This window comes from Agelaius tricolor, unplaced genomic scaffold, assembly GCF_023055355.1.
Source record: "Agelaius tricolor isolate 1412-34295 unplaced genomic scaffold, bAgeTri1.0.p SCAF_49, whole genome shotgun sequence".
Classification (NCBI taxonomy): Eukaryota; Metazoa; Chordata; class Aves; order Passeriformes; family Icteridae; genus Agelaius; species Agelaius tricolor.
In genome coordinates this window covers 1,507,983-1,533,215 of record NW_027269309.1, presented here as the reverse complement: position 1 = coordinate 1,533,215, position 25,233 = coordinate 1,507,983, and the positions used below count along the sequence as shown (strand labels likewise).

Here is a 25,233-nt window from a genome sequence, read left to right as displayed (position 1 = left end):
GAGCAGCCACCCAGCCACCATCCCACCTCCAGCATGGGGAGGATGAGTCGGTCAGGCGAGCAGCGAGGGAGCGTCACCTTCGCTCCCGCAGTGAGAGCGGAGCCATTCGAATCCTCTCTCTCTGACACACACTGAGCCATTTCCGGGAGTTTGGCAGGGAATAACATTATCTATAAATATATAAATAATGTTATATAAATATACCATTATCTATAAATACCCTGGGGTGCTGCTGTGCTGACGGTCCTGCCCACCCCAGGAGGGTTCAGCCTGAGGGTCAGGGACAGCATGGCAGGGCTGTGCCAGCCCAGACTGCGGGCAGTGGGCACAGGGCAAGAGCTGGGCAGGACCTGGGGGCACAGAGTGAGCCGAGGAGCACAGGGGTAAGGGAATGAGGGGGTTCCCAAAGCACATCCTGAGGGTCCCTCTGCTGCTGTCTGACACAGAACCAGCTCATCTCTGCCTCCCCAGGGGGACCCCAGGCACAGAGGGGCTCTCACACCACAGCAGGCACCAACAGAGGCTCCTCAGGGCACCAGGGGATGCCCTGAACACCCCAGGGACACTTGCTGCAGGCGTTTCCCAGCTCTCCCAGTGGAGGGAAGCTGCTCCCTGTAGACTCCTGGCCATCAGCTGGGCCAGCCCAGGACCAACATGAGGAATCAGTGACACCTCCAGCACCTGCTCCTCTACCAAGGCCCTGAGACACTGGGTGAAGAAAACCCTTCAGCCCAGATGAGAGGGAAGCAGTGGGGAGGGGACCCAAGCCTCCCCACCCCCAGGCAGGCTGTCCAGCCCCCTCTGGAATGGCTGGAGCCTGGTGCTGTCACCCGTCTGTCACCTGCCAGGGAAAATGGTGTGGGTGGTCCCAGTCCTGTGGAGACACACGAGACAAACAGCTCAGGGGCTGGGATATTAAATACTTGACGTAAGGAGACTCTCATGATGCTCACCACAGGCCTCACAACTCCTCCTCAGCACAAGTGTCACTTCAGAGCTCCTGCAGAGAGCTCAGCTGCTCTGAGTCCTCAGCAGCAGCCCTATGGACAGCACGAGAGAATGCGGGGGACACCAAACCCAAAGGCAGCTGTTGGAGGCCCGAGGAAATGGGGTCCTTCTCTGTGGGAGTCGATCAAGAGATGTGCAGAAGGGTCCACACATCCCAGGGACTGCAGAAGCCAGGCCCAGGAATATCTAAACCATCCCACAGCCAGCACAGCGTGGGTTTGGGGCTGTCTGTCTCTTTGCCTCCATCCCATTCAACCCCAGAGGGCATAAACCCACAGAAGACCACAGAACCGTGGGATCAGGGACTGGTTTGGGTTGGAAGGGACCTTAAATATCATCTAGTTCCAACCCTTGGCCACGAGATCTCCACAACAGCTCTGGAAGTTGTGCTGTGCCTCCTTGCAGTAGCTTTGCTTTCCTGGCCAAGAGCTGCAGCCAGGCAAAGCTCTCAAGAAAGACAATTTTCCTGACAGCCCATGGTCCAGAGCTACCAGACAAGCACAGGAAAGGCTGACATACATGGGAGCCTTCCTGAGCAGAGCCAGAGCTGGCACAGGAGGGCTCAGCATGGTGGGAACCTTCTCTCTACAACATCTCTACAGCAGGAAGAGGCTCAGGACCTTCTCCTGCACACCCAAACCAGAGGTTACACAGAGCCCACAGCAGTGTCCACTGGGAGCTGCATGGTTGCTGTAGCCACAGTCTGTGCCCACAGATGGACCCAAGGGACCTCCCAGAGCAGAGCTGTGGGCAGCTACAAGGTGAGGAACACAGACATCTGCAAAACCTGCCATGGAGAGCAGCACAGGCCCAGCCCGGGCTGCAGGAGCTTGGTGCCACCCCCTGGAGTGTGGCTTCAGCAAAACTCTGCTGTAGGGGACCCAGATTGCAGCACCTCAAACCCTGAGCCAAGGGCTTCCCTCACAAACCTGAGCAGAACCTTCACCTCTGTTTATTCTGCACAGAGCTAAACACACCCCTGAAATGAGAACACCAAAGCAGCCTCAGTGCCCAAAATTACTGCCCCTGAGCCCCCCAGTGACAGCCTGAGATCTCCTGCAGCCCCTTTGCCTCAGCGAGTGTGACCAGAGGCCGCCTCCAACAGGCTCCTGGTGGGTGGTGGGCAGTGCTCAGCCTGCCCTGGGTGCCCAGCACAGAGGGGCAGGGGGGCTGCAGCTGGGGGCTGCCCACCCCAGCATGGCTGGGCCAAGCACAGCCAGCTGTGGATCCTGGGCAGGATTCCCCCTGGAAACAGGGCAAGAAAAACCCCACGAGCTCGGAATGAGCTCCTTGAAGCCCATCCAGGAGCAAACGGGAGCCAGCCCAGCTCCTGGCAGCCAGCACTGCCCGGGGCTGGCAGCCCTGGCCTGGGCTGGGCAGCAAACGGGGGACGCAGGTGGCTGTCGAGGCCAGAGCCCTGCCAGGGCCAGTCCTGGCTGCTGCCCTGCGCTGTGCCCTGCGCTGTGCCCTGCGCTGCGGATGGCACCGGGAGGATGCGGGGAGGCAGCTGCCATCTGGATCCAGGGCTCTCCATCTCTGCGGCGTGGCAGCAGCGCTCGGTGCTGATTGTGGGCAGATTAGAGGGGACACAGCGTGCTCATCCCGATCCTGCTGCGCTGCCGCTACCCAGGCTGGAAATAAAGCCTCGTTTTTCATGCAAAGATGCACAATGGTTAACAGGGAAAAGCTTGCCTGGGAGGCATGCAGGTAGCAAACCAATTTCCAAACGGGTCTCCAATTACTCCTGATGGTTATTCGATTTACATTTTTTTCTGGCTCACCAGATGTTGATGCTCCGAGGGTGAAATTGGGCCCAGCACGAGGGTGTGGGAAGGTGCAGGAGTCCCCTACTGCAGAGTGGCACGTTTCCCTGGAGCTGCTCTGTTCCTCACCACTCACAGCCATGCTTCCAACCGTACCGTGCGTCACGGACACGGAGAGGAGCGAGGGAGCCGGGCTGCTGCAGACACGGAGCCACATCTGCCAAGCCCACAGCTGGAAAAGCCCCATTTTCCTGCCAGCACAGGCGGCAGCCCCGCGTCCCAGAGCAGGAGTGGCAGCTCCTACCAGGTGACAGCTTCCTGTGAGAAGCTCCTGGGCTGGCTCTGTGCTCTGCTTCCTTGGAGGAGAAGCAGTGGAGGTGGATTCATGAGGCTCCGAGAGTCCATTTTGCAGGAAATGCTCCAAGCTGCCCGGGTCCTGTGGAATGCCAGCCCCACGGACACGGCTGCCCCTGGCACTGCAGGTGCCAGCCCCACACCAGGCATGGGGTCAGGAAGGTCAGCAGGGCTCTGCTCCTCAAAGGCATGCTGGTGCCAAGCTCCAATGGAAATGATGGCAACAAGGCTCTGAATCCCATTCCTGCCTGGGCCTCATCCTGGCCCTGAGCTTCCAGAGTGTGTCACAGCAAAGGCCCAGAGCAGAGTTTGTTATGTGGTACCTCTCTCCTGCAGGGGATTGGCACGGGGAGGGGACATTTGTCTGACCCTCCAAAAGCCTAATGATAGTGCAACAACCCAACCACAATCCTGGAACTGATCCCGGCCCTTGGTGCAGCTGGAGTGGCACCGGGGGTGGCACATGGGGACAGGGACAGCAGGCACTGACCTGCCAGGCGCTGCCACTCGCTGCCAGCCAGCTCCATTCCCCATGGGCTCCACTGCTGCCCACAGCCCCACCAGCTCTGGGCAGCCTGGAGCACCTTTACACAGGAAATCCACTGGGAGAAGGGTGAGGGTCGAGCACAGGGTGAAGGTCAGGGAGTTCTGCCCGCAGCCACTGCCCACACACTGCAAACCATCCCCGCCAGGGGAAGGACAGGGCACATCCCAGGCACGGCAAACACTGGCCAAGGCCATGCTCAGTGCCAGTGGCCACTCGTGACATGGGGACAGGTGCCCAGAGACCACCAAGGCTGCAGCCAGGCTGGGGCCCGGGCACAGGTGTGCTCACACAGCTCCCCACACGTGCCTGCTGCCTCCATCACCCCTGAGCGTTCCCTGGCACACACCTCCAGCCTTGTGCCCTGCACACCCACAGGGACATCACCAGCGACCGCTGCACACGCGTGTGTGTGACACACACCCCCAGAGGGACACACGAACCCCAGGGGAACACACACACACCCAAGGGGAGCACACACATATCCTAGGGGAACACGTGCACACCCAAGGGGAACACACGCACATCCAAGGGGAACACACGCACATCCAAGGGAAGCACACACATATCCTAGGGGAATACACGCACATCCAAGAGGAACACACGCACATCCAAGGGAAGCAGACACATATCCTAGGGGAGCACATGCACATCCAAGGGGAATACACGCACATCCACGGGGAACATACGCACACCCAAGAGGTGCACACACACCCAGAGCAGAGCACACACATATCCAAGGGGAACACACGCTCGCCGATGGGAGCACACGCAGGCGCGGGCCGCGCACACCCGCACGGCCGGGCTGGGGCCGCTCCCCCGCCCCGGCTCGCTGCGGAGGGCACGCACCGGGAATCGGGGCCACCCTCAGCCCCGCAGCTCAACCCCGGCCCCGCGCCGTGGCTCCCGCAGCCGGCACGGCTCCGCAGCGGGTCCCCGCACACGCTCCGGGCCGGGGCTCCCGCACACGCACATATTTGTGATATTGGTGATGCGGGGAGCAGCGAGGCAGCGGCGGGGCCGGGCTCTGCCGTGGCTCCCGCACCCCTGCGCAGCCGCGGCCCCGCCACGCCGCAGCCCGCAGCGGCAGCCGGCCGCCCTCTGCCCCGCACGGACACGCGTGGGGTGGGCTGGGCCACGCCCCCGGGGTGCGGGATGTCTCTCACACACAGACACACAGACACACACATTCACACTCACACACACACTCACACACGCTCTGAGCCCGGTTGCTCCGCAGCCACTTAACTCTTTGTTGCTCGTTCCCGCACCAGCCAGCCCAGCCGTGCACCAGCCAGCCCCTTCCCGCACCGTCCGGCCACACACCCCGCTCTGTCCGGCCATCCCTGCCGCACCGTCCGGCCACACACCCCGCTCCGGCCGGCCACACACCCCGCTCTGTCCGGCCACACACCCCGCTCCGTCCCGCCATCCCTCCCGCACGGTCCGGCCATCCCTGCCGCACCGGCCGGCCCCTTCCCGCACCGGCCGGCTCCTTCCCGCACCTCTCAGACCTTCACCCCGCACCGTCCATCTCTCCATCCCGCACCGGCCGAGCCGTTCCCCGCACCGTCCGTGCCCTGGCCCCGCACCGTCCATCCCCGCCCCGCGCTCCCGCCCCGCTCCCGGCGCCCCCGGCCCCCCGCAGCCCCTCCTCACCTGGCCCGGCTGTGCGGGTCCCGCGGCGGGGCAGCGCCCGCTGCTCGCAGCGCCCCGGCGGGCTGGGCGGGGGGCCCGGCTCGGCTCGGCCCGGCCCGGCCCGGCCCCGGCCCCGGCCCCGGCCGCTGGCCGGCCCCGCTGCCCCCCTGCCCGCGGCGCGGTGCGGCCGCCTCGCCCCTATGCGGAGGCTCGAGCGGCACCGAGGCGATGCCCATTCATTCAGCTTGGCCCCCGCAGCCCTCCCCTTCCGCCCCGCGCCCCAGCCGCCTGCATGGAGGGGGCTGGCGATGCTGCAGCGGTACCCAGAGCCCCCGGAGAGCACAGTGCGGAGAGGAGGGAGGGAGAGGAGGAGGAAGGAGAGCAGAAGGAGGGAAGAGGAAAGAGGGAGAGGGAGATGGCTGCCCCCAAAACCAGAGCTGGATCTGGAGAAGACTCTGGGATTTCCACCAGGAAATCAGGGCAGGGAGCGGAGCGGGGCCGGCGCAGCACCCCCCGCCCAGCCCGGCACGGCAGCCCCAGCCCCGCTCCCGGCGGTGCCGAGCCAGGGGCTGGGGGCTGCGGGCGGTGGGCACGGCCCCGAGCGGGGCCAGGGCAGGGCACGGCCCCCCTGCCCAACCCAGATGTCCCCCCTGAGACCGGGCTGACCCAGGTGGGGGACACCAACCTCCCCAGCCAGGAGCTTTGCTTTAAGGGCATGGAAAGCTTGGGGGGCACCTTTTGGTGGTGTTGCCAACCTGGTGTACGGGGGCTGCACGCTTGGCCCACACCTGCATTTTTGCAGAGCCCAGCTGTGCTCAGATGGGCCCCCTTGACCCTCACACACAGTCAGGACCCCCTCACACGCATGAGGGTCCTGAGACCCAGGATAACGTCCTGCACGCCACATCAAAATTTCTCAGCTTTTCCTAATCTGGGTCTTGCCTAACCCTCTGGAAAATAATCCACTGACCATCTGCCACAGTGAAATTCATTTACAGCCTTGCACAAATTAGGCTCAACTGTTCACTTCCTGCTCCTCTTCTGCTCAGGGCTTTTGGTCGCTCTGGTGCACGTGTGTCTCCCTTCCCATGGACTGGGGGTGACCTTTCCATGGACTGGGATGTCCTTGCCGTGGACTGGGATGTCCTTGATGTGGACTGGAGGTGACTTTGCCAGCACTGGGCTGCAGGGCAGTGCCTGCTCCTGACACACTCTTGGATCTCAGGGTGCTTTCTCCTGATGGGATGGCATTCCCATGCCAGGATGGCATTCTCATGCCCAGCTTTGCCATGGACTGGGGGTAACTCTGCCATGGGCTGTGATGTCCTTGCCCTGTGATGTCCTTGTCCTGGGCTGGGTGTGACCTTGCCATGGAGTGGAGGTGACCTTGCCCTGGACTGGGCTGCAGGGCAGTGCCTGTTCCTGACATGCTCTGAGATCTCGGGCTGCTTTCTCCTGGTGGGATGGCATTCCCATGCCAGGATGGCATTCCCATGCAGCCATGGCATTCCCATGCCCTGATGGCATTCTCATGCAGTCATGGCATTCCCAAGCCAGGATGGCATTCCCATGCAGCCATGGCATTCCCATGCCCTGATGGCATTCCTATGCAGCCATGGCATTCCCATGCCCAGGGCACAGAGCTCTGCCCTTGGGAGGGCTGAGGAGCCTCTTTGGGGACCAGCCTGTCCCTCTAGCTGCCCTTGGAGGTGTGTGCAGGGCAGGTGAGGAGCCTTCATGGGTCCAGGCAGGACAGAGCAAGAGCTCCTGGATTTCCCTCTGCCAGGGATCCCAGCCTGACCTCGGGCAATCCAGGTATTGATCCAGGTGTTGGTGGTTTCAGAGGTGATTCCAAACCCGTGGATTTTGCTGGTTTGGGATGCCTGGCCAGGGCTGCCCCATGGGAGTGAGGGCTCAGAGCCAGGACTGCTCAGTTCTGTGAAACACCTCTGCAGTCCCTGCACCTGCTTAAAGCCTGGCCTGGGGGTGAGCACCGTGTGGGAGCAGCGACCATGGGGATTTTCCCATCCCTTTGCCCTGGTGCTTTTGCAAATGGAGAGCTGGCTTTCTGGGGAAGAGGCTTCATTCTCTAAGGAAAATGGAAATATACAGATTTTTTTTTTCCTTCCTGTAGCAGATTCAGCAAAAGTGCAGCTGCCTTCCCAGTCCTGAATACAGAATTGACCATTCAGTTCATCCCTAAGGGGAAATGGCCCAGCAGAGAGGAACAAGGAGCCCCACAGTGCTCTCTGCACCCTCCAAAGTCTTTCTCAACCCTGGAATTTTCCTCTCCCAAATTCCAGGGGTGCCTGGCTCCCTTTGCAGGGCAGTGAAGGTTTTCCTCATGCTTCCAACCCCCCTCTCTGAAAAGCTATCAGCTTCCAAATGTATAGTTTTTTCCCCTTAAACTGTAATTTTCCAGGTTATTTGTCCATGATGGAGCCTGGGGGGCAGAGGCACTGGGGCAGCCAGAGCAGGAGCTGGGTGGGTGCTGGAGGGCACCCCAGGGGGACAGGGCATTCCAGCCATGCCAAGGGCATGGAGGGCTGGCACCAGGCAGCCCAGAACCTTCTGGCTGTGAGGAGCAATGCCTCTGCCATCCTTCTGCCTATTCCTGAGCCTCATGGCCACTCCAAGTGGCTGGAAGGACATGAAAGGAAGGCACAAGGGATGATGTTTGCTGCTGATTGCACCGTGAGTGTCCGGGTGCTGCTCAGGAAAGTCACTCAGTGTCCTGAGCAGGCCAGGCCAGGTGCAGTGCCAGGGGCATGGAGCAGCCCTGGCAGGCTGCAGGAGCCCCTGCTGGGCTTTCAGTCAGCAGCCCAGCAAAGGCCGTGTGGAGGAAAAGAGAAGAAGGGAATTTAGGAAGACATTTAGGAATAGATTATTTTATAATATTTAAGAAGAAATTCCTCCCTGTGAAAGTGGGCAGGCCCTGGCACAGGGTGCCCAGAGAAGCTGTGGCTGCCCCTGTATCCCTGGAAGTGCCCAAGGCCAGGCTGGATGGGGCTGGGAGCAGCCTGGGATAGTGGAAGGTCTCCCTGCCCAGGGCAGGAGGGTTGTAACAAAGATGCTCTTTGAGGTCTCTTCCAGCCCAAACCATTCTGAAATTCTGGGATTCTATGAATGAAGGGCAGCTGGAGAGGTTTTTCTGTGAAAGAGCCCAAAGCCTCATTTCTCAGCTATACCAGAGTGAAGAGGGGGCTTGGGCACCTGCAGGAAAGCCACAGGCAGCTCCAGAGGCTTCTCCAAGTGAAGACAAATGGTTCTCATTCCTGGTGATCCAGGAAGGAGAATGGAGGGTGACACAGTTCAGGGCAGAGGGGAAATGATCTCTGCAGGAGCTGGTGTGGTGAGCCCTGGTTCACTGCCAGGCCAGGGAGATGAGGGCAGCCCCAGTGCAATGGCAATGTCCCTGAGCAGGGCAGTGCTGTCCTGAGGCACTGACACACCTGGAGCACTGATGGCACAACAGGAGGGACTCAGGCATGCCTGGGCTCCAGGGGGAGCAGAGCAGTGTCTGCACAGCAGGGATGGGCAATGGGCAGCAGATTTCATAACTTTATTTTGTGGGGCGTGGCGCAGGATTCGCCAGGAGACGGAGGGAGGGTTGTCATTGAATCACCCTCCAGCTTCCCTTCCCCAGGCTGCTCCTGCAGGAGCTCCACTGCCCCTTGGGCACACGCACAGAGCCGGGGCTGTGCCCCCCGGGCCCCTTGGGAGTGCCAAAGCCACCCAGGGCCATCCCAAAGTCACCGCAGGGCCATCCCAAAGCCACCCCGGGACCATCCCAAAGCCACTCTGGGGCCATCCCAAAGCCACCCTGGGGCCATCCCAAAGCCACCCCGGGTCCATCCCAAAGCCACCCCAGGGCCATCCCAAAGCCACTCTGGGGCCATCCACAGCCACCCCAGGTCCATCCCAAAGCCACCCCAGGTCCATCCCAAAGGCACCCCAGGGCCATCCCAAAGCCACTCTGGGGCCATCCCAAAGCCACCCTGGGGCCATCCCAAAGCCACTCTGGGGCCATCCCAAAGCCACTCTGGGGCCATCCCAAAGCCACCCTAGAGCCACCCCAAAGCCACCCTGGGGCCATCCCAAAGCCACCCTAGAGCCACCCCAAAGCCACCCCAGGTCCATCCCAAAGCCACCCTGGGTCCATCCCAAAGCCACCCCGGGTCCATCCCGTACCTCTCAGCTCGCTGGGCTCAGCACTAGGCCAGCCTCAGCATCCTGAGCACCGTGTGTCCCTCTGGGCTCCAGGGCTGTCCCTCATGAGGGGACACAGAGAACAGGGGCCGTGTCCTTGCAGGGTGCAGGGTGGGTGACTCTGTGCTCATCCCGGGCCCAGGGGCTGTCCCTGCAGCAATGGCAGCCAGGCTGGCTGAGTGTCAGGGCAAGAGACGAGGCTGGCACAGCATGGGGGAGCTGAGAGTCACCATAGTGATGTGGCTGGAGCAGGTGGGTGCTGGGGATCACCAGCCATGGCTGGGAGAGGGGACAGGCAAGGCTCTGGGCAGCCAGCAGGACAGGGAGCCAGGCCAGAGGCAGGCATGGATGACAGAGGCACGTAGGAAACAAGGGAAGGGCATCAGAGAGGCTTTCTGAGCATGGCTGAATGTGTGGAGAGCAGGAGAAAAATCAGAGAGCTTTGAAACCTTTGGGAGAAACACAGGGTCAGGACTCGGCTGGGCAGGGGGGACAGAAGGCAGGGACAGTGTGAGTGTGGGGTGGAGAAGAGAAGGCCTGGGAGATGGGGCAGCAATCCAAGCAATCCAAGGGGACTTCTCCAGGCTTAGAGATGTTTGTGCTGCAAACCTGAGGGGCCCTGGCACTGCTTATGGGGACAGCAGAGCAGGGGGAGGTGTGATCAGGCTGTGCCCGTGGCTGGGAGCTGGGGGTACTGCCAGGACAAACAGAGGGATCCAGAAGAGTCCCAGCACAGCCGCAGGGCACAGCACAGGAGGGTGAGGCCCTTGCATCCCTTATGGAGGATGCTGTGTGGGAGGGCTGAGAGGAGCAGGGTCCTTTAGGGAGGAGGAGATGGGAGCAAATCCCAGAGGAGCTGTTTGGAGCTGAGGAGTTTGCTCAGATTGGGATCTTGTGCTATGGTTTGCCCCATGGGCGCAGGGAGTGTGTGACCCCCCAGGTCACACCAAGGCCCTTCTGTTTCAAGTTTTGGCATGGCAGGGTTCAGCTGTTGGTGGCTCTGCAGCCCACAGGACAGGCTTGGGGTGTCACTCTGCTCTGAGGCAGGAACAGCTCCCCTGGCACTGCATTGCTGCTGTCCCCAGGGGTGACAGAGCGGGCGAAATGTGACAATGGCCAGTTCAGTTATAATGGGCCAGATCTTCAATGCCAGCAGGAGAAAATGATGGGTCTGGATCACTCCAGGAAGCTGGGGAGGCACTGGGGGAAAATGTGTGGAGTGGAAGGTGAGAGGAGAAGGAGGCAGTGCCCAGGGATGGACACAGTGCTGAGCATGAGCAGGCACTGCTGGGGCTGTGGGAAAAACAGCCAGGGCTGGCCCAGGAGCTGGGGACAAGGGCAGGTAAGTGAAGGCAGGGGAGGCACTGCAGGTGAGCAGGGTGCAGAGCTCCCACCCCCACAGAGGGGCAGGAACAGGGACGGGCACTGAGCACTTGGCTCCCCCAGACTCAGCAAGCTCTGAGCCCCTCCAGGGAGATCCTGCAACCTTCTGCACTTCAGGGTGCTGCAGGTACTGCTGGAGACCACTGAGGGGTGGAAGGGCAGGAAATCTGAGCTGGGCTGTAAGAGATGAGGGATGTGCCTGGTGGGTGCAGACATCCCCCTCCTCCCCACCAGGCAGAGCACTGCCCTGCTTTGCTTTGCTCTCCTGCCCATAAATCTCTCACAAGTCAAATCTTGCCCTTTCTGCTCCTCACTGCAGTCAAACACTGGTGAGCAGTAGCCTGTTGAGGCAGCCTGGTGCCCAGAACCTCAGTGTCCCCCTGCCCCTGCCTTGCTCTGACGTGGCAGCCCCTCCAAAGCCTGGTCCACATGAAGGAACCTCTGCCACAGCAGCCTGTGCTACCCTTTGTCCCAGAATTCCTCCTGAGCAGGTAGTGGCTCATTCCAGGCCATGTGGCTCTGCTGAAGGTTTGAAATTCTCTCTGAGCACAGATGGGAGTTTATTCTGTGGGCAGCTCTGGGCAGATCAAGGGGGTCTTGCCCTATCTGGAGGCCACCAGCCCTACTGAGGACAGACATGTTTCATGCAGACAAAATGCATCATCTCCATTCAATGAGATCTTGGAATGAAAAATGTCCTGTGCCCTGTTCTTGGAGCACACACAAAATAGGGCACAGCAAGGGCTGAATACCCAGCAGGGTGAGAGACTGAATGGAAGGCAGTCCAGCTGTCCCATGTGAAATGTTCAGTTCCACCCAGGATGAGCCAAGGAGCGAGCACAGCAGGGCTGGAGTGTCTCTGCTTAGGGAGGAGCGCTGAGCAGTAATGGGATAGAGCTGCAGGGAAGGGCTCAGGAGGGCTCAGGAGGAAGATTAGGTGCTTAGGGAGCAGAGGAGCATCTGCAGCCTCCTCAGGCTCCGGGAGGAAGCACAGAAGGGATTGCAGCTCTCCTGCTGCAGCCAGGAGCTCTCCTCAGGGCAGGGCTGCAGCCCAGAGGCAGGAATGTCCTGCAAGGAACCCACCAGAGCCATCAGCCCAACTCCTGGCCCTGCACAGACACCCAGCAATCCCTGGGAGCAGTGTCCAAACCCTCCTGCAGCTCTGGCAGCCTTGGGGCTGCGCCCATGCCCTGGGGAGCTTGGGCAGTGCCAGCACCCTCTGGGGGAAGAGCTTTAGGTGTATTTAAGGACGTCCTTGGGACTGTTTGCCACTGCTGGACATGCAGACAGGGCACCAGTCTGCTCCAGTGGGATGTTTGCAGGTTTTTACAGCAGGAAACCATGGCCTGGGCATGAGGACACAGCTGGCCACTGTCCAGTGCATGTGGCATCTGCACAGCTCTGAGTGAGACCTGTGAGAAATGAGCCTGTACCAGAACAGAAGGAGGACATGAATAGGGCAGCTCCAGTGTTCCCTGCACAGCTCAGGAGCTCATGGTGCTGCCCCACTCACAGCAGGCTGGGGAGCAGCTTCACTGAGGAGCTGCAGCCCCTTCCCTTCCCTGCCAGGGCAGGGCAGGGGCACCAGGCAGGGCAGGGGGTCCTGCTGTGCCCATCAGCACCTGCAGGATGGCCCTGAGTACCACAGCTTCACAGGGCTTTGCCCCTGGAGCCCAGCTCAAGGTGCTCCCCTGTGCTGCCAGCCTGGGGAGGTGCCAGGGCAGGGCAGTGCCAAGAGTGCAGTGAGCCAGTGGCTGATGGGAGGCAGGAATCCCTTCTGGAAGGAGAAGAGGAGCAGGAAGGTGGTTGTTGTGTAAGGATGAGGCCAGAGCAGGATGCACAAACCTCCCTGTGCCCCGACTCCTGCCCTGTCCCCATGGCTCCAGGTGTGGCAGCTCAGCCCACCCACTCCTGTTTGCCCCCTGAACCAGGTCAGATCCTCAGCTCTGGGAATCCTGGGCTCCTTCATGGGGCGATCAGGCTGCAGGCTCAGAGCATCCCAGCTCCTCTGGGGGGGAATTTCACCCCCACCCTACTGAACACAGAGTTCTGCAGCTCTGGGGTGATGGAGCCCTGGGTCACCCTGTGCCTTGGGTGCCACCCAGTGCCCCTGCCCATGTCCCCAGGGCTGAGTGCCCGAGCAGGAGGGGCAGGCTGGCCCTTCCCCAGGCTGGGAACACGGGTCCCTCCATCTCACAGCAGAGATCAGCTGCTGGATGCTCGTTGCTTGGCAGCCACAGGCTTAGAAATGTCAATTTCTAATTAAAACCATGCACCCAAAACCTGCACAGCCCCCCCAAAGCCTGGGATTTTGTACCCTGTTCTCAGCTGGGGGGGCATGGCAATATCCCCCAGTGTGCCAGCACCTGGGCATGAGCTGGGCTTGTGCCAGGGAGGAGCCAGGGAGGCACAGGAGGGCCTGAGCAGGAGGCACCCAGCTAAAAAAGGCAGATGCCAGCTGAAAAGAAGGGAGATGGAAGATGTGACCCAGAAACAGGAGTGAGGAAAGCTCCCCTGGAGCACATGGCAGGGTGCCAGGGTGCCAGGCACAGAAAGCAGGGCAGTGGGGTGGGAATCCATGGCACAGGGCAGTGCTGGGGCTTGGTGTGGGAGTGAGGGCACTGAGCAGTGGGCAGCCCCTGTGCCAGGGCAATGCCAGCACCCTGGGCCAGCCTGGCCACAGTCCCTCCTTGGGGACCCCTGTGTCCCCTGGGCCCCTCTGCTGGGCAGTGATGCCTGGAAATCATCAAACCTCAGAATATTTTGCATGGGAAGGGACCTTAAAGCTCATCCAGTGCCACCCCTGCCATGGCAGGGACACCTCCCACTGCCCCAGGCTGCTCCAGCCCTGTCCATCCTGATCTTGGGCACTGCCATGGACCCAGGGGCAGCCCCAGCTGCTCTGGGCACCCTGTGCCAGGGCCTGCCCACCGTCAGAGGGGAGAATTCCCTCCCAATGTCCCATGCAGCCCTGCCCAGGTGGTGCTCCTTGTGGGAAGTGGTGTTTGCAGTGCTGGGAGCTGGGACTCAGCTGGGGTGACCTGTCCAGGGCACCTGGTCCCTGGCTCTGCTCTGGGCAGGGCCACAGCAAATCCAGCCCCTGTGGCTCCAGGAAGGAGAAGGTAACTCCATGGTAAAGTCTGAGCATGAAAAACTCAACCCACTGAAAAGCGCAGTAAAAGAAATTTGTTTTTTAAATCCATGTCATTGGATTGCAGATTTGGGGAGATTAAAAATTCAAATGTTGGCTCTGGTATCTGAACCTTTAGCATTTGTATTTCTATGCTCTTGCTCCATGAGAATGACAGGGAAAGGGAGGAAAGGCACTGGGAGCCCCAGTCCAGTCCCCTGCCAAGCAGGCCATGGCCAGCACGGGGCTCACAGAAGCAAACAGCCTCACTGGGGAAGGCAGTTTATTTTTTGAAGTTTGCAAAACCTCTTTTTAGCATTTTCTCACAGAATAATTCTGGGTTTCTGCTTCCAAGTGACATTCAATTTCCACATCTGAGCTAGGGATAAAATGAATATTTTTACAACCTGACTGAATTCAAACCAAAATGCTCAAAAAAATGATGAAACTGTCATCCATGGAGCCAGGCAGGGGTGGGCAGGCAGCTCCAGCTGCATGGTGGCTGGGGGTGCTGGTTTACCCAGTTCAGACTGGAGGAAGCCCCAGTGTGCCCAGTGCCCACGGGGGGCACCCAGAGGAGATGGGCACTGGAGCAGCCCCAGGGCACAGCCTGGCCAGGGGCTCTGCCCCTCCAGGGGGCTTTACCCTGTCAGATCAGCCTGGTACCAGGCTCATCTCTCCATCCTCTGCCTCCCTTGTCTCCTTGCAGCTGATCTCAGGAGACATTTGATTGGCAGGTCATGCCAAACACATTTGCTTTGAAGTTTTCCCAGTTTCCTTGGAAAAGTCTTTCTTATCCAAAGGACCTCACTGCCTGATTTCCCTCAGGTGGAGAGCAGAGCCCTGGGCTGGGGAGGGTGGGAGATGTTTCACTGGGCAGCCTGGGCTACTGCAGGTGTCCCTGCCCCAGAAATCCCTGGGGTTTATGTTCTTTTCCAACCCAAACCAGTCGGGATTCTGTCATAAATAGACCAAGAACTTTTTTTCTCCCTCAAGGTCTTACATCCCCTATGCCATAAAATAATCCTTTAATTAGTGAGGCCAAAGTGTTCAATAATTAACAGAGGAATGTTTTTTCCGTCATGTGCATAATGGACAAACCTAGTTAGTCAGGTTTAGTTAATCCTGAGTTTGCTCCACTCTCATCTTTCAGCACTTCCTGACCTTTCTAAAATCTCCAAATTCTGTCTCAAAATCCAATTCCAGGCTGAAGCACAGACAAAGCAGCATTTGCTCCTTGTTTTGCAGGGTTCTTTGGGAAAAGACAGCTGGGCAAAGACTAAACCTTTAGCTGGAGAGAGGAAAAATGCAGATTCCAGGTGTCAGGCTGGAGTTCCCTCAAGAGAAGTCGAATTTCCAGGGGCTGTAAGGAGCAAACACAACCTGTGGGGTCACTGGGCTACCCCAGAGCAATTGGCCCTACCCCAGTGCAGGGGAAATGTGGGAGCATTATTCCTGAGGATTTGGTGTTGGGATGCTGGGGTGTCCCCTGGCAGGATGGGATGGGGGATAGGGCTGTTCAGAGGTGCAGCATCAGCATCCCACAGGCCTGGAGTTAATTATCCAAAAAAGCCAACTATAAGCTTCATAAAAGCCTATAAAGGCTTTATAAAAGCCTAATAGAAATAGAAATAGCTGTGCTTTGTTTTTAAAATCAGTTACAACACGGATCATTATTAGTCTAATTATCTCCCTGCAGTGTGGAGATGCCATGGGGTTTTTTGGGTTTGTTTATTTTTTTGTATTTTTCAGGCAGAGAAAGCACACAAGGCACATTTTGGGGATGAAATAGGAAGGCCAAGCAGGGGAAAAGGAAAGCTGTGCTGTCCCAGGAGCTTGGGGCGACTCCTGGCCCAGTGTCCAGCTCCTTGCCGCCCTTCTGTCTTGGTTTGAACAGACAGGTGTCTGCTGAGGAAGGCAGGAGCCTCCCCTGAAATGGAAAATGTAAACACCCTCTCTCTGAATTATTATAATTTTGAAATTAAAAGGCTCTCAGGCAAAGATATGGGAGCAGGAATAACAGTTCTTTATTAGGAAAATTAAAAATACAAATGCAATAGTACAAATAAAGAAAACAAACCCCAGCCAGAGTGAGAGCAGGCCCTGTCCCCTGTGTGTCAGGGGGTGGCACAGCCCCATCCCATGGGGGCTCAGCCCTCCTGCAGTGCCAGCTGTGGCTCTGCTGGAGCAGGGATCCTGCACAAGGGGGGAGTTTTCCTCTGCAGCTCCAGGGCTGCTGGAGATGGGCCTGGGCTCCCTCTGGCCATGCAGGGCAGCAGAAGCTGCTCCTCTGGCAATGCACTGGGCAAAGGCTGCTGGGCTGTCCCAAACCTCAGATTGGATCCAGGTAGGAATGCTTGGCTCCTCCCAGTAGGATGCTGGAATTGGATCAGCCCTGCAGGGACACTCAGTGGCCATGGACAGAAGATAATTAATAATTAATAATTAATGGCCCATGAACAGCAGAGATCTCCTGGAGGGAGGATTGGTTGTGGGAGAGATAAAGAAAACTGCCCCATGAACAGAGGATAACTGCCCCAGCTCTGCCAGATGGCAAATGGAGCACACACATCTCTTACAGCCCAGGACACCTTCCCAGTCCAGATCCTGGACCCAACAGCTGCAAGGTTCAGCCCAAGGCTGGGCTGAGGGGCAGAGCTGTGGCACCCCTGGCACAGGGTGTGAAGGTGCCAAGAGTGAACAGGAACAGAGGCAGAACAGGCTGAAACAGAAATTAGTGACAGCACAACACAAGAGTAAAAAGTGAATAAATGGAAATAAATTAAATTCACAGACAATTAATTAAATCCTGGTCTTGAATATCCAGAGACCAGGTCTGTGTTGTGAAGTCCATGAGCTGAAGGGGACTGGATGAGCTTTAAGGTCTCTTCCAACCCAAAACTTCTGTGATTTTATTGTTCTGTGAAATCCCCATTCTGTGTTCAAGGCATTGACACCAACAAGATCCTACAGCCAAAGGACACAAAGGAGATTTTCCTTCATGACCTTGCCATTTTTAGTGCCAGATACACTTCTTCCCTGCCAGCCACTTGTTCTCCTTTACTGATATTCCATGCATTTCCTGCTGGCTGCTACTCCCTGCGTGCATCAATGGCAGCAGCTCAGCACATCCCAGAGCCCCTCCTGAGCTCCCTGTGGAGAAGCAGAGCCTGGCCCAAGGTCCAGGGAAGTTCAGAGGTGGCTCTGGGGATGAGCAGTGAGGCAGGAGAGACCTTGGGAGCAGCAGGGCCAAAAGCACTTTGCACTGGGGCACCCAGCCAGGCAGCTTTGGGCACAGCCTGAGGTGTCCCCATCCTCCAAGGGCACTACAGCACCCACAGCTGAGGTGTCCCCATCCTCCAAGGGCACTACAGCACCCACAGGACTGCCCTGGAGCTGGGACACAGCCACTCCAGCTGGGAGCCTGCCTGCTGCACCCTCCTGTCCCCACCTGCTGCAGATGGAGCCAGGGGTGGCATTCCATGGGCACAGGGATTGCTGCTGCCCTGCACGGGCATCTGTGCAGTGACAGGGAGCCTGAAGACACTCTTGCCCAGGTGGAAAGGTTATTTCAGCATCACCTCAAGTGCCACACTGCCAGGGGGCTGCCCAGGGTGTCCCTGTGCCCTGGGAGCCCTCAGCTGCCTCTGTGGGAGCTCCCTGAGCAGCCAGGGCAGTGTGGGCAGGGAAGGTCAGGCTGGCACCTCTGTAGGTCCTTCTGCTGGGATCTGGGAGAGACAGGAGAGGGCAGAGGCAGTGCCCAGGCTGGCACCCAGCCAGGGAGGGCAGAGAGGGGCCTGGCTGGGCTCACGTGCAGGAGGGGCAGCTCTGCCTCCCTGTGTGCAGCTCTGGCCACCAGAGCTCTCCTCTGACACCTTTGTGGCCTCTGGCCCTTTCCCAGCCCCAGGTGGCACCAGCAGGCTCTGGCACAGCCCTGCCAAGCAGGAGGAGGCAGTGGCAGACCCCAGCAGGTGGGGATGGATGGGCTCTGTCCCCCTGCCAGCATCACCTGCTCAGCACGTCCAGGGAGCCCTGGTGGAACAGGGAATGCCAGGCCTGGACATTTTGGGTGCAGAGCCCACAGGTGAGGGCCTGTCTGAGCTGCTGCACGTGTTGGGACAGGAGCAGTGGCCAGGATGGGGACAGTGACAGAGGCTTGGGGCAAAACAAGGGCACAGGGACCTGTGACCCTGCAGCCTGGGAGCCCCAGAAGCCCAGAATGGCTTCTATTGAAAGAGACCTTAAAGCTCATCCTGTTCCAGCCCCTGCCCTGGGCAGGGACACTTCCACCACCCCAGGGTGCTCCAAGCCCTGTCCAGCCTGGCCTTGGACACTCCAGGGACAGGGCAGGCACAGCTGCTCTGGCAGGAGATTTTCTGGCTCTCCAGGAGGCACCAGAGCAGCCAGGAGTGAGTTAATGCCACACCAGGGCCCCAGCTGCCTCCTGCTCCTCAGAACACAGGGAGGCCAGCAGGTCCTCGTGTGCCAGGAGGGACATGATGCCCCCTCCTGCTCCCAGCAGCTCCAGGATGGCACCACGGGCTCCTGGTGGAGCTGGGCCTGGGCTCTGGAGCCAGGAACAGAGTTAGGGCCAGAGGGGATGGCACAGGTTGGGCAAGGCCCCCTTGGATGCTGTTTTCCAGCACGGTCCGTGGGGAATCCCAGCATTCCCAAACTGCTCTGGCTGCAGGAGCCACCCCGGGGCTGGGACAGGAGCCTGGAATGTGGAACAGCCCCTGCTCCACCCCCTTGTGCTCCCACCCTTGCAAGAGGAGGGAGATGGGACCCCCTGTGCAGCCCCTCTGGGGCAGGGGTGAGGGGGAACAGCTGGGCACAGCTGAGACATGGGGCTAGGAATTGGAGGGGTATTGATTAGAAATGGATATTTAGATGAAATATTGATTAATATTTGCTGCATTTTACTGTGCTAACTGCCTGTAAAGGAAAGACAAGGACATGGGGACCGGGTATATGTGGGAGAGCAACATGAAAGAATGCAGGGATGTGTGATAAGGGAAGGATGATATTCATCAAACAGGACAAAATTACAAGGCTACCAGGATAACAAGGCTCCTCTGGACCCCAACTAGATCAAACCATCCTTATGGTTTGGACTGTGACCAAAGAATCCGTAAGCATGTGCAAGAAGATGAGGTGAAGAGGTCAGCTCTGATGAAGAGTACTTACTTCATCCCCCTGTGACCTCCAAGGAACCCCAGATGACCACCAGAGACAAGTGTGCAGGCACAGGGGACTGATAAGGTAATTAACTGATAAGATAATTAACATATGAAGCAGGACAAGGTGGAGCCAGGAAATGAATATGCATTGATGTATTGCAAAACCTAATGTATATATAACATTTTAGAAGATAAAAAAGAATGCTGAGAACAGGGAGATGCACATGTATTTGTGGAGGTATCCTGCCTGAGCCCAGCCCAAATTACATTCCTACTTTATAACTTTGTCTTTGGCTTTTAGAGTCTCTGTGTGTGTCACAGTCATGGGGCAGTGCCCAGGGTCGGTGTCACAGCAGAGCTGGCAGGAGGGGACATCCCCAGCTCCCCTGGCCACCAGCCCATGGGGACAGCAATGCACATCCAAAGGGTGGCACCCACCTGCACCTGGCAGGGGCTGAGCCTTGGAAACTGCATCTCATAAAAAACTGTCACCACCTGAAACCTGCATCGATCCCAGCCAAGGGGGAAGCTCTTCACTAAAGAGAGCATTTCCAAAATGGATATAACTGGGAAAGCAAAAGTGCAAATTGAGTTTTAAAACAAAATGCACAAAATTTAGAATGAAATGCTGACTCCATCCCTTTCCCAGGTATTTCTTTCCATTTCTCTCACCCAGCAGTGCTGTGTAACATGCATCAGGTACATGGTGGGGCAGAGGATTCCTGCTCTTCCATTAATTTATTCCTATAGCTGTATTTGTTTTACAATATTCAGAACAGCTTTTACTCAGTGTTGATTGAAACATCTTATTTTCCAGATCAAAGTGCTGCTTTGTGCTTTAATGAAATACTTTGACACAATAGCTCTGCGTTTGTTGGAAATCATTATTGAATATATTGAGAGCTGCTGGTCCTCTCATTAACTTGCTGTGTGCTTGTCTTCCCATCTTGTTCAAAGTGTCAAAACATTTCCCTACAGAACAATTCCATCAGGATTTACCAGCAGTGCTTGTACACACCGGGATGAGGCTTTGGGTGGGATCTGTGTGCTGGTCCAGTATCAAAATAATAGCAACAGTGAAAATTAGAGGCTTGAAATTGAAATTCATTTTGAGTGTAATTGTTGTTTCCCCAGTTAAAATTTTTTACACTTTGCCTGAATTCCACCCTATTTCTCCCCTTTTCTGTCCCTCACCTGTCCCTTTTTCCTTTATGTTCATTTCTCTGCTTGCCTTATACCTGTAAAAGTCCCTTTTTTCCACTTGGAGTGCCCAGTGTGCAGTGGAACAGGGACATGGTCTTTGCCAGGCTCTTCATCCCTGTTAGGAACACAACAATCCTGTTTCCACAACATATTTGCAAAATCTTACAAATATTTTCACTAAAAATTGCCAGTTTCTCTAATCCCAGGGAAAAAGTATAGAAAAGGAATTTAAGAAGAATTTTAAGCATGATTTAAATTGTCCTCAGCCTGAAAATATCCATTTTATGACTCCCAGAGAAAGGCTCAACTTTAAGAGCAGAAATCTCAGATGTGGAGGAGCAGGGCAGAAATTTGGGCAGTGCAGAGCTGAGCTGCTGCCCCCCTGCCCACCTGGCTCAGGGTTGGTGCTGCTGCTCTGGGGCACAAGTGTGGCTGGGTTAATGTGGGATGTGCATCCCTGAGCTCCTGCAGACAGACACGTGCCCTGTCAGGGACAGGCTCGGGTTTTGCACTCCAGCTTGTTATAGATACACATTATAATATTGGCTTTTTGCAAATATTAACATGGATTTTATATGTGTGGTGTTAAAGTAACTTTGGTATATAGTTTTTATTTCTACTGTTAATTAAGCTTAAGACATAGTACTGATATCAGTGTGCTTGTGTTAAACTGCCTGCTTGGATGGGATAAAACCCAATGCACACAGGATGAGCACACCTGGACAGACCTGCCAACCATCAGCACTCACCCTCTGAAGGTAGTGTGGGCCAGGGCCCAAAACCTGGAAATGATAAAGAGAAGGAGCCAAAACCACAGCCAAGAAACACACATGCTCTGAAAAGACAGAAACGAGGAGAGGCCATGTAAAATAGTCCTGAATATGCAAACCAGTTTATGGATATGCATAAGGAGCTATGAATATGCAACAGGCTGATGTAATTCAAGGTATTTCAGGGGGATCCCCGAAGAGAGCAGTGTGCTCCTGGCTGAGTGCCCAGATGCACCTGGCCCTGATAACCTTTGCTCTGTGCTCCTGGTCTCCCATTGTCCTTTCTTGAACTTTTGACATTTTCACAGGAGAGTGAACGTGTTTTTCACAAGCTGAACCATGAGAGGCTTTAAAAGGCTCTTTCAGGCCGTGCTCAGCCCCTGCCCCCGTGTTCATCCAGCCTGTGATCCCAGTGATTCACCTCGCTGGGTTCCCTAAGCCTGAACCGGGCATGGCCCCTCAGTGTGAGGGTATGCATGGCACACAAAGCACACTGAGACACCCAGCTCCATCCCTGTGCTCACTGAGACACCCAGCTCCATCCCTGTGCTCACTGAGACACCCAGCTCTATCCCTGTGCTCACCCAGCTCCATCCCTGTGCTCACCCAGCTCCATCCCTGTGCTCACCCAGCTCCATCCCTGTGCTGACTGAGACACCCAGCTCCATCCCTGTGCTCACCCAGCTCCATCCCTGTGCTCACTGAGACACCCAGCTCCATTCTCAGCTCCATTCTCAGCTCCATTCTCAGCTCCATTCTCAGCTCCATCCCCATCCTGGCTTTGGGCTCTCTGCTGCTGCAGGAGGCAGCTCGAAGCAGCTCCTCAGCCTGGGCTCTGCCTCCCTGCTCCCTCCAGCCCCTTCCATAGGGTTTGGCCACTCAGCTGTGGGATAATCCAGGCCTGGACCAGGGAGAAGGGGCTGGGGGCATGGGGAGGAGGGCAGGGAAGGGCTGGCATGACCCTGGCACCCCCTTGGGGAAAGCGTCAACCAGACCATGGTCCCTGCTCCTGGGCATGCTCACAGAGGCAGCAATGCAAAGGCTTTGTGCTGGGGGGAGAAGCAAGAGTGGCAGGGAATTGTGCCATCAGGAAAGGCCCAGGCTGTGGTGGCTCCTGCAGGGTCCTTGGGGCATGGAGGGGAGGTGAGGGGACAGGACACAGGCAGCACTGGCTGTTCACTGTCTCAGCACAGGAGTTAATGCAGCACAGGTGCTGCCACACACAGGATTTGAAATGTGCAAAAGGCAGGATCTGCCCATAAACATGTGTGGGAATTATGGAGAATGAGGGGTTTGGGATGGGGGAAGTCAAACACTCAAGGTGATGATGTGCACACAGTCCCAGCAGTCTCTGGCCCAGCAGTGGCACCTCAAGGAGGCAGCTGTAGTTTGGTTTTCATGGTCCCAGCCCTTCTCCCTCAGCATCCTCCGCTGGCCACAGACTCTCATGGCAGCAAAGTCTGGAGGTTCCTTTCCTCAGTACCTCGAACACCCTGGCATTGCCACTCCATCCTCTGGAGCAGCTCCTTTCACAGCAAATCTGTCCCAGAATCCCAGAACGGTTTGGGTTGCAAAGGACCTTAAAGCTCATCTCAGCTTCCCCCTGTGCCATGGGCAGGGCACCTCCCACTAGACCAGGCTGCTCCATCCAAGCTGCCCTGGAGCACCTCCAGGGATTGGAAGTGGGCTCAGGGTGTGGAGCCCAGCCCACAGCTTGGGACAGGGTTGGATTTTGTGCAGGGTGTCCCTGTGCCCCTCTCTGTCTCTGATCTTTTACAGAGAGGTGGAAGGCATGGCCATGCTTGCCCAAGCGTGCCTGCCCTGGCTGCTGATCCAGGCAGAGCAGAGCAGGAATTGTCAGCCAGGAGCACAAAGCCATGTTTCATTCACCTCAGGTACATAAAGCAGGGTTTGGCCTCACTGCTCTGCCCATTCTGCGCCACAGATCAAAGGAGAAGAGCACTTTCAGCGTGGCACTGCCTGCTGGGGCACAGCCAGGGCAGGGGGACGTGGCCAGCGGGGCAGGGCCTTGTTTGTCACCAGGGTCTGTCCCAGGGCACCCAGGCAGGGGAGCAGGGCAGGTTCAGCCCAGAGCCACCAACACCACAGCAAGAGGAGATGGCCTCAGGCTGTGCCAGGGGAGCTCTGCAGGGCACATCAGGGAGAGTTTCTGCAGGGAAAGGGTGCCCAGGGCAGTGGTGGAGTCACCAGCCCTGGAGGTGTTCAAAGCATGTGTGGATGTGGCCCTGGGGACAGGGGTTAGTGCTGAGCATGGGTTAGTGCTGAGCAGGGTTAGTGCTGACCAGGGTTAGTGCTGAGCAGGGTTAGTGCTGACCATGAGTTAGTGCTGAGCATGGGTTAGTGCTGAGCAGGGTTAGTGCTGAGCATGAGTTAGTGCTGAGCATGGGTTAGTGCTGAGCAGGGTTAGTGCTGAGCAGGGTTAGTGCTGAGCATGGGTTAGTGCTGAGCAGGGTTAGTGCTGAGCAGGGTTAGTGCTGAGCATGGGTTAGTGCTGAGCATGGGTTAGTGCTGAGCAGGGTTAGTGCTGACCATGGGTTAGTGCTGAGCAGGGTTAGTGCTGAGCATGGGTTAGTGCTGAGCAGGGTTAGTGCTGAGCAGGGTTAGTGCTGAGCATGGGTTAGTGCTGAGCATGGGTTAGTGCTGACCATGGGTTAGTGCTGAGCAGGGTTAGTGCTGACCATGAGTTAGTGCTGAGCATGGGTTAGTGCTGGCCAGGGTTAGTGCTGAGCATGGGTTAGTGCTGAGCAGGGTTAGTGCTGAGCAGGGTTAGTGCTGAGCATGGGTTAGTGCTGAGCAGGGTTAGTGTTGAGCAGGGTTAGTGCTGGCCAGGGTTAGTGCTGAGCATGGGTTAGTGCTGAGCATGGGTTAGTGCTGAGCAGGGTTAGTGCTGAACATGGGTTAGTGCTGAGCATGGGTTAGTGCTGAGCATGGGTTAGTGCTGAGCAGGGTTAGTGCTGAGCAGGGTTAGTGCTGGCCAGGGTTAGTGCTGAGCAGGGTTAGTGCTGAGCAGGGTTAGTGCTGACCATGAGTTAGTGCTGAGCAGGGTTAGTGCTGAGCAGGGTTAGTGCTGAGCAGGGTTAGTGCTGAGCATGGGTTAGTGCTGAGCAGGGTTAGTGTTGAGCAGGGTTAGTGCTGGCCAGGGTTAGTGCTGAGCAGGGTTAGTGCTGAGCAGGGTTAGTGCTGACCATGAGTTAGTGCTGAGCATGGGTTAGTGCTGAGCAGGGTTAGTGCTGAGCATGAGTTAGTGCTGAGCAGGGTTAGTGCTGAGCAGGGTTAGTGCTGAGCATGGGTTAGTGCTGAGCAGGGTTAGTGCTGAGCATGGGTTAGTGCTGAGCAGGGTTAGTGCTGAGCATGGGTTAGTGCTGAGCAGGGTTAGTGCTGAGCATGGGTTAGTGCTGAGCAGGGTTAGTGCTGAGCAGGGTTAGTGCTGAGCATGGGTTAGTGCTGAGCAGGGTTAGTGCTGAGCAGGGTTAGTGCTGACCGGGGGTGCTCTGGGGTCCTGGCTGCACTCACTGATCTCAGAGGTTGTTCTGTCCCTAATGATTCCATGGGTGACTGTCCTAGGGTGAGGTCCTGATGCTGTATCCCCATTTGTGTGTTCTGTTCATGCTGGATATCATGTTCTGTGCCTTCCAGACTGGCTCTGCAGAGCGAATGTTTTGTTTTGGTTTTGCTCTCAGCCGCTCCCCCATGGCTGGCGGGACACACAGACAGGGCAGTGCATGGTGCTGCTTTTGCTTTTTGCTTTGCTCTTGCTTCTGCTTTGCTCCTGCTTTGCTCTTGCTTTTTGCTCCTGCTCATTAGTTAGTTTAGCTAAGCAGCCCAAATTTTCCCTGGACTGTTTCTCCTTTCCCTTTTTTGGGCCTACTCACACCTGCTCCGGACTGGGGCCTGGCAAACACCGAGAGTTTGCACCTTGTGGCCAAGGTGCAGCAGCTACCCCAGCACAGGAGGGACTGAGAACAGAGCGAGCACCCCCAGAGAGACTTTGTGAATTTGTCATCTTTTTCAGAGTGGTGACAGAGTGGTG

The 25,233-nt window shown here is 57.3% G+C and overlaps 1 protein-coding gene across 7 annotated transcripts in view; it reads right to left on the bottom strand.

Moving 5' to 3' along the window:
- DLGAP4 (DLG associated protein 4) overlaps window positions 1-9,585 on the bottom strand; it is a 156,863-nt gene extending 147,278 nt beyond the window's left edge. For 5 of the 7 annotated variants that reach the window (XM_071455472.1, XM_071455468.1, XM_071455471.1 and 2 more), the window contains exon 1: window positions 5,329-5,480. The gene's annotated coding sequence lies outside the window, so the exon portion shown is untranslated. Of the gene's footprint in view, window positions 1-5,328; window positions 5,481-9,498 lie in introns of those variants that run through there. The other 2 variants (XM_071455470.1, XM_071455474.1) reach the window with 2 other exon arrangements.
- Between the last annotated feature and the right edge of the window lie 15,648 nt (window positions 9,586-25,233).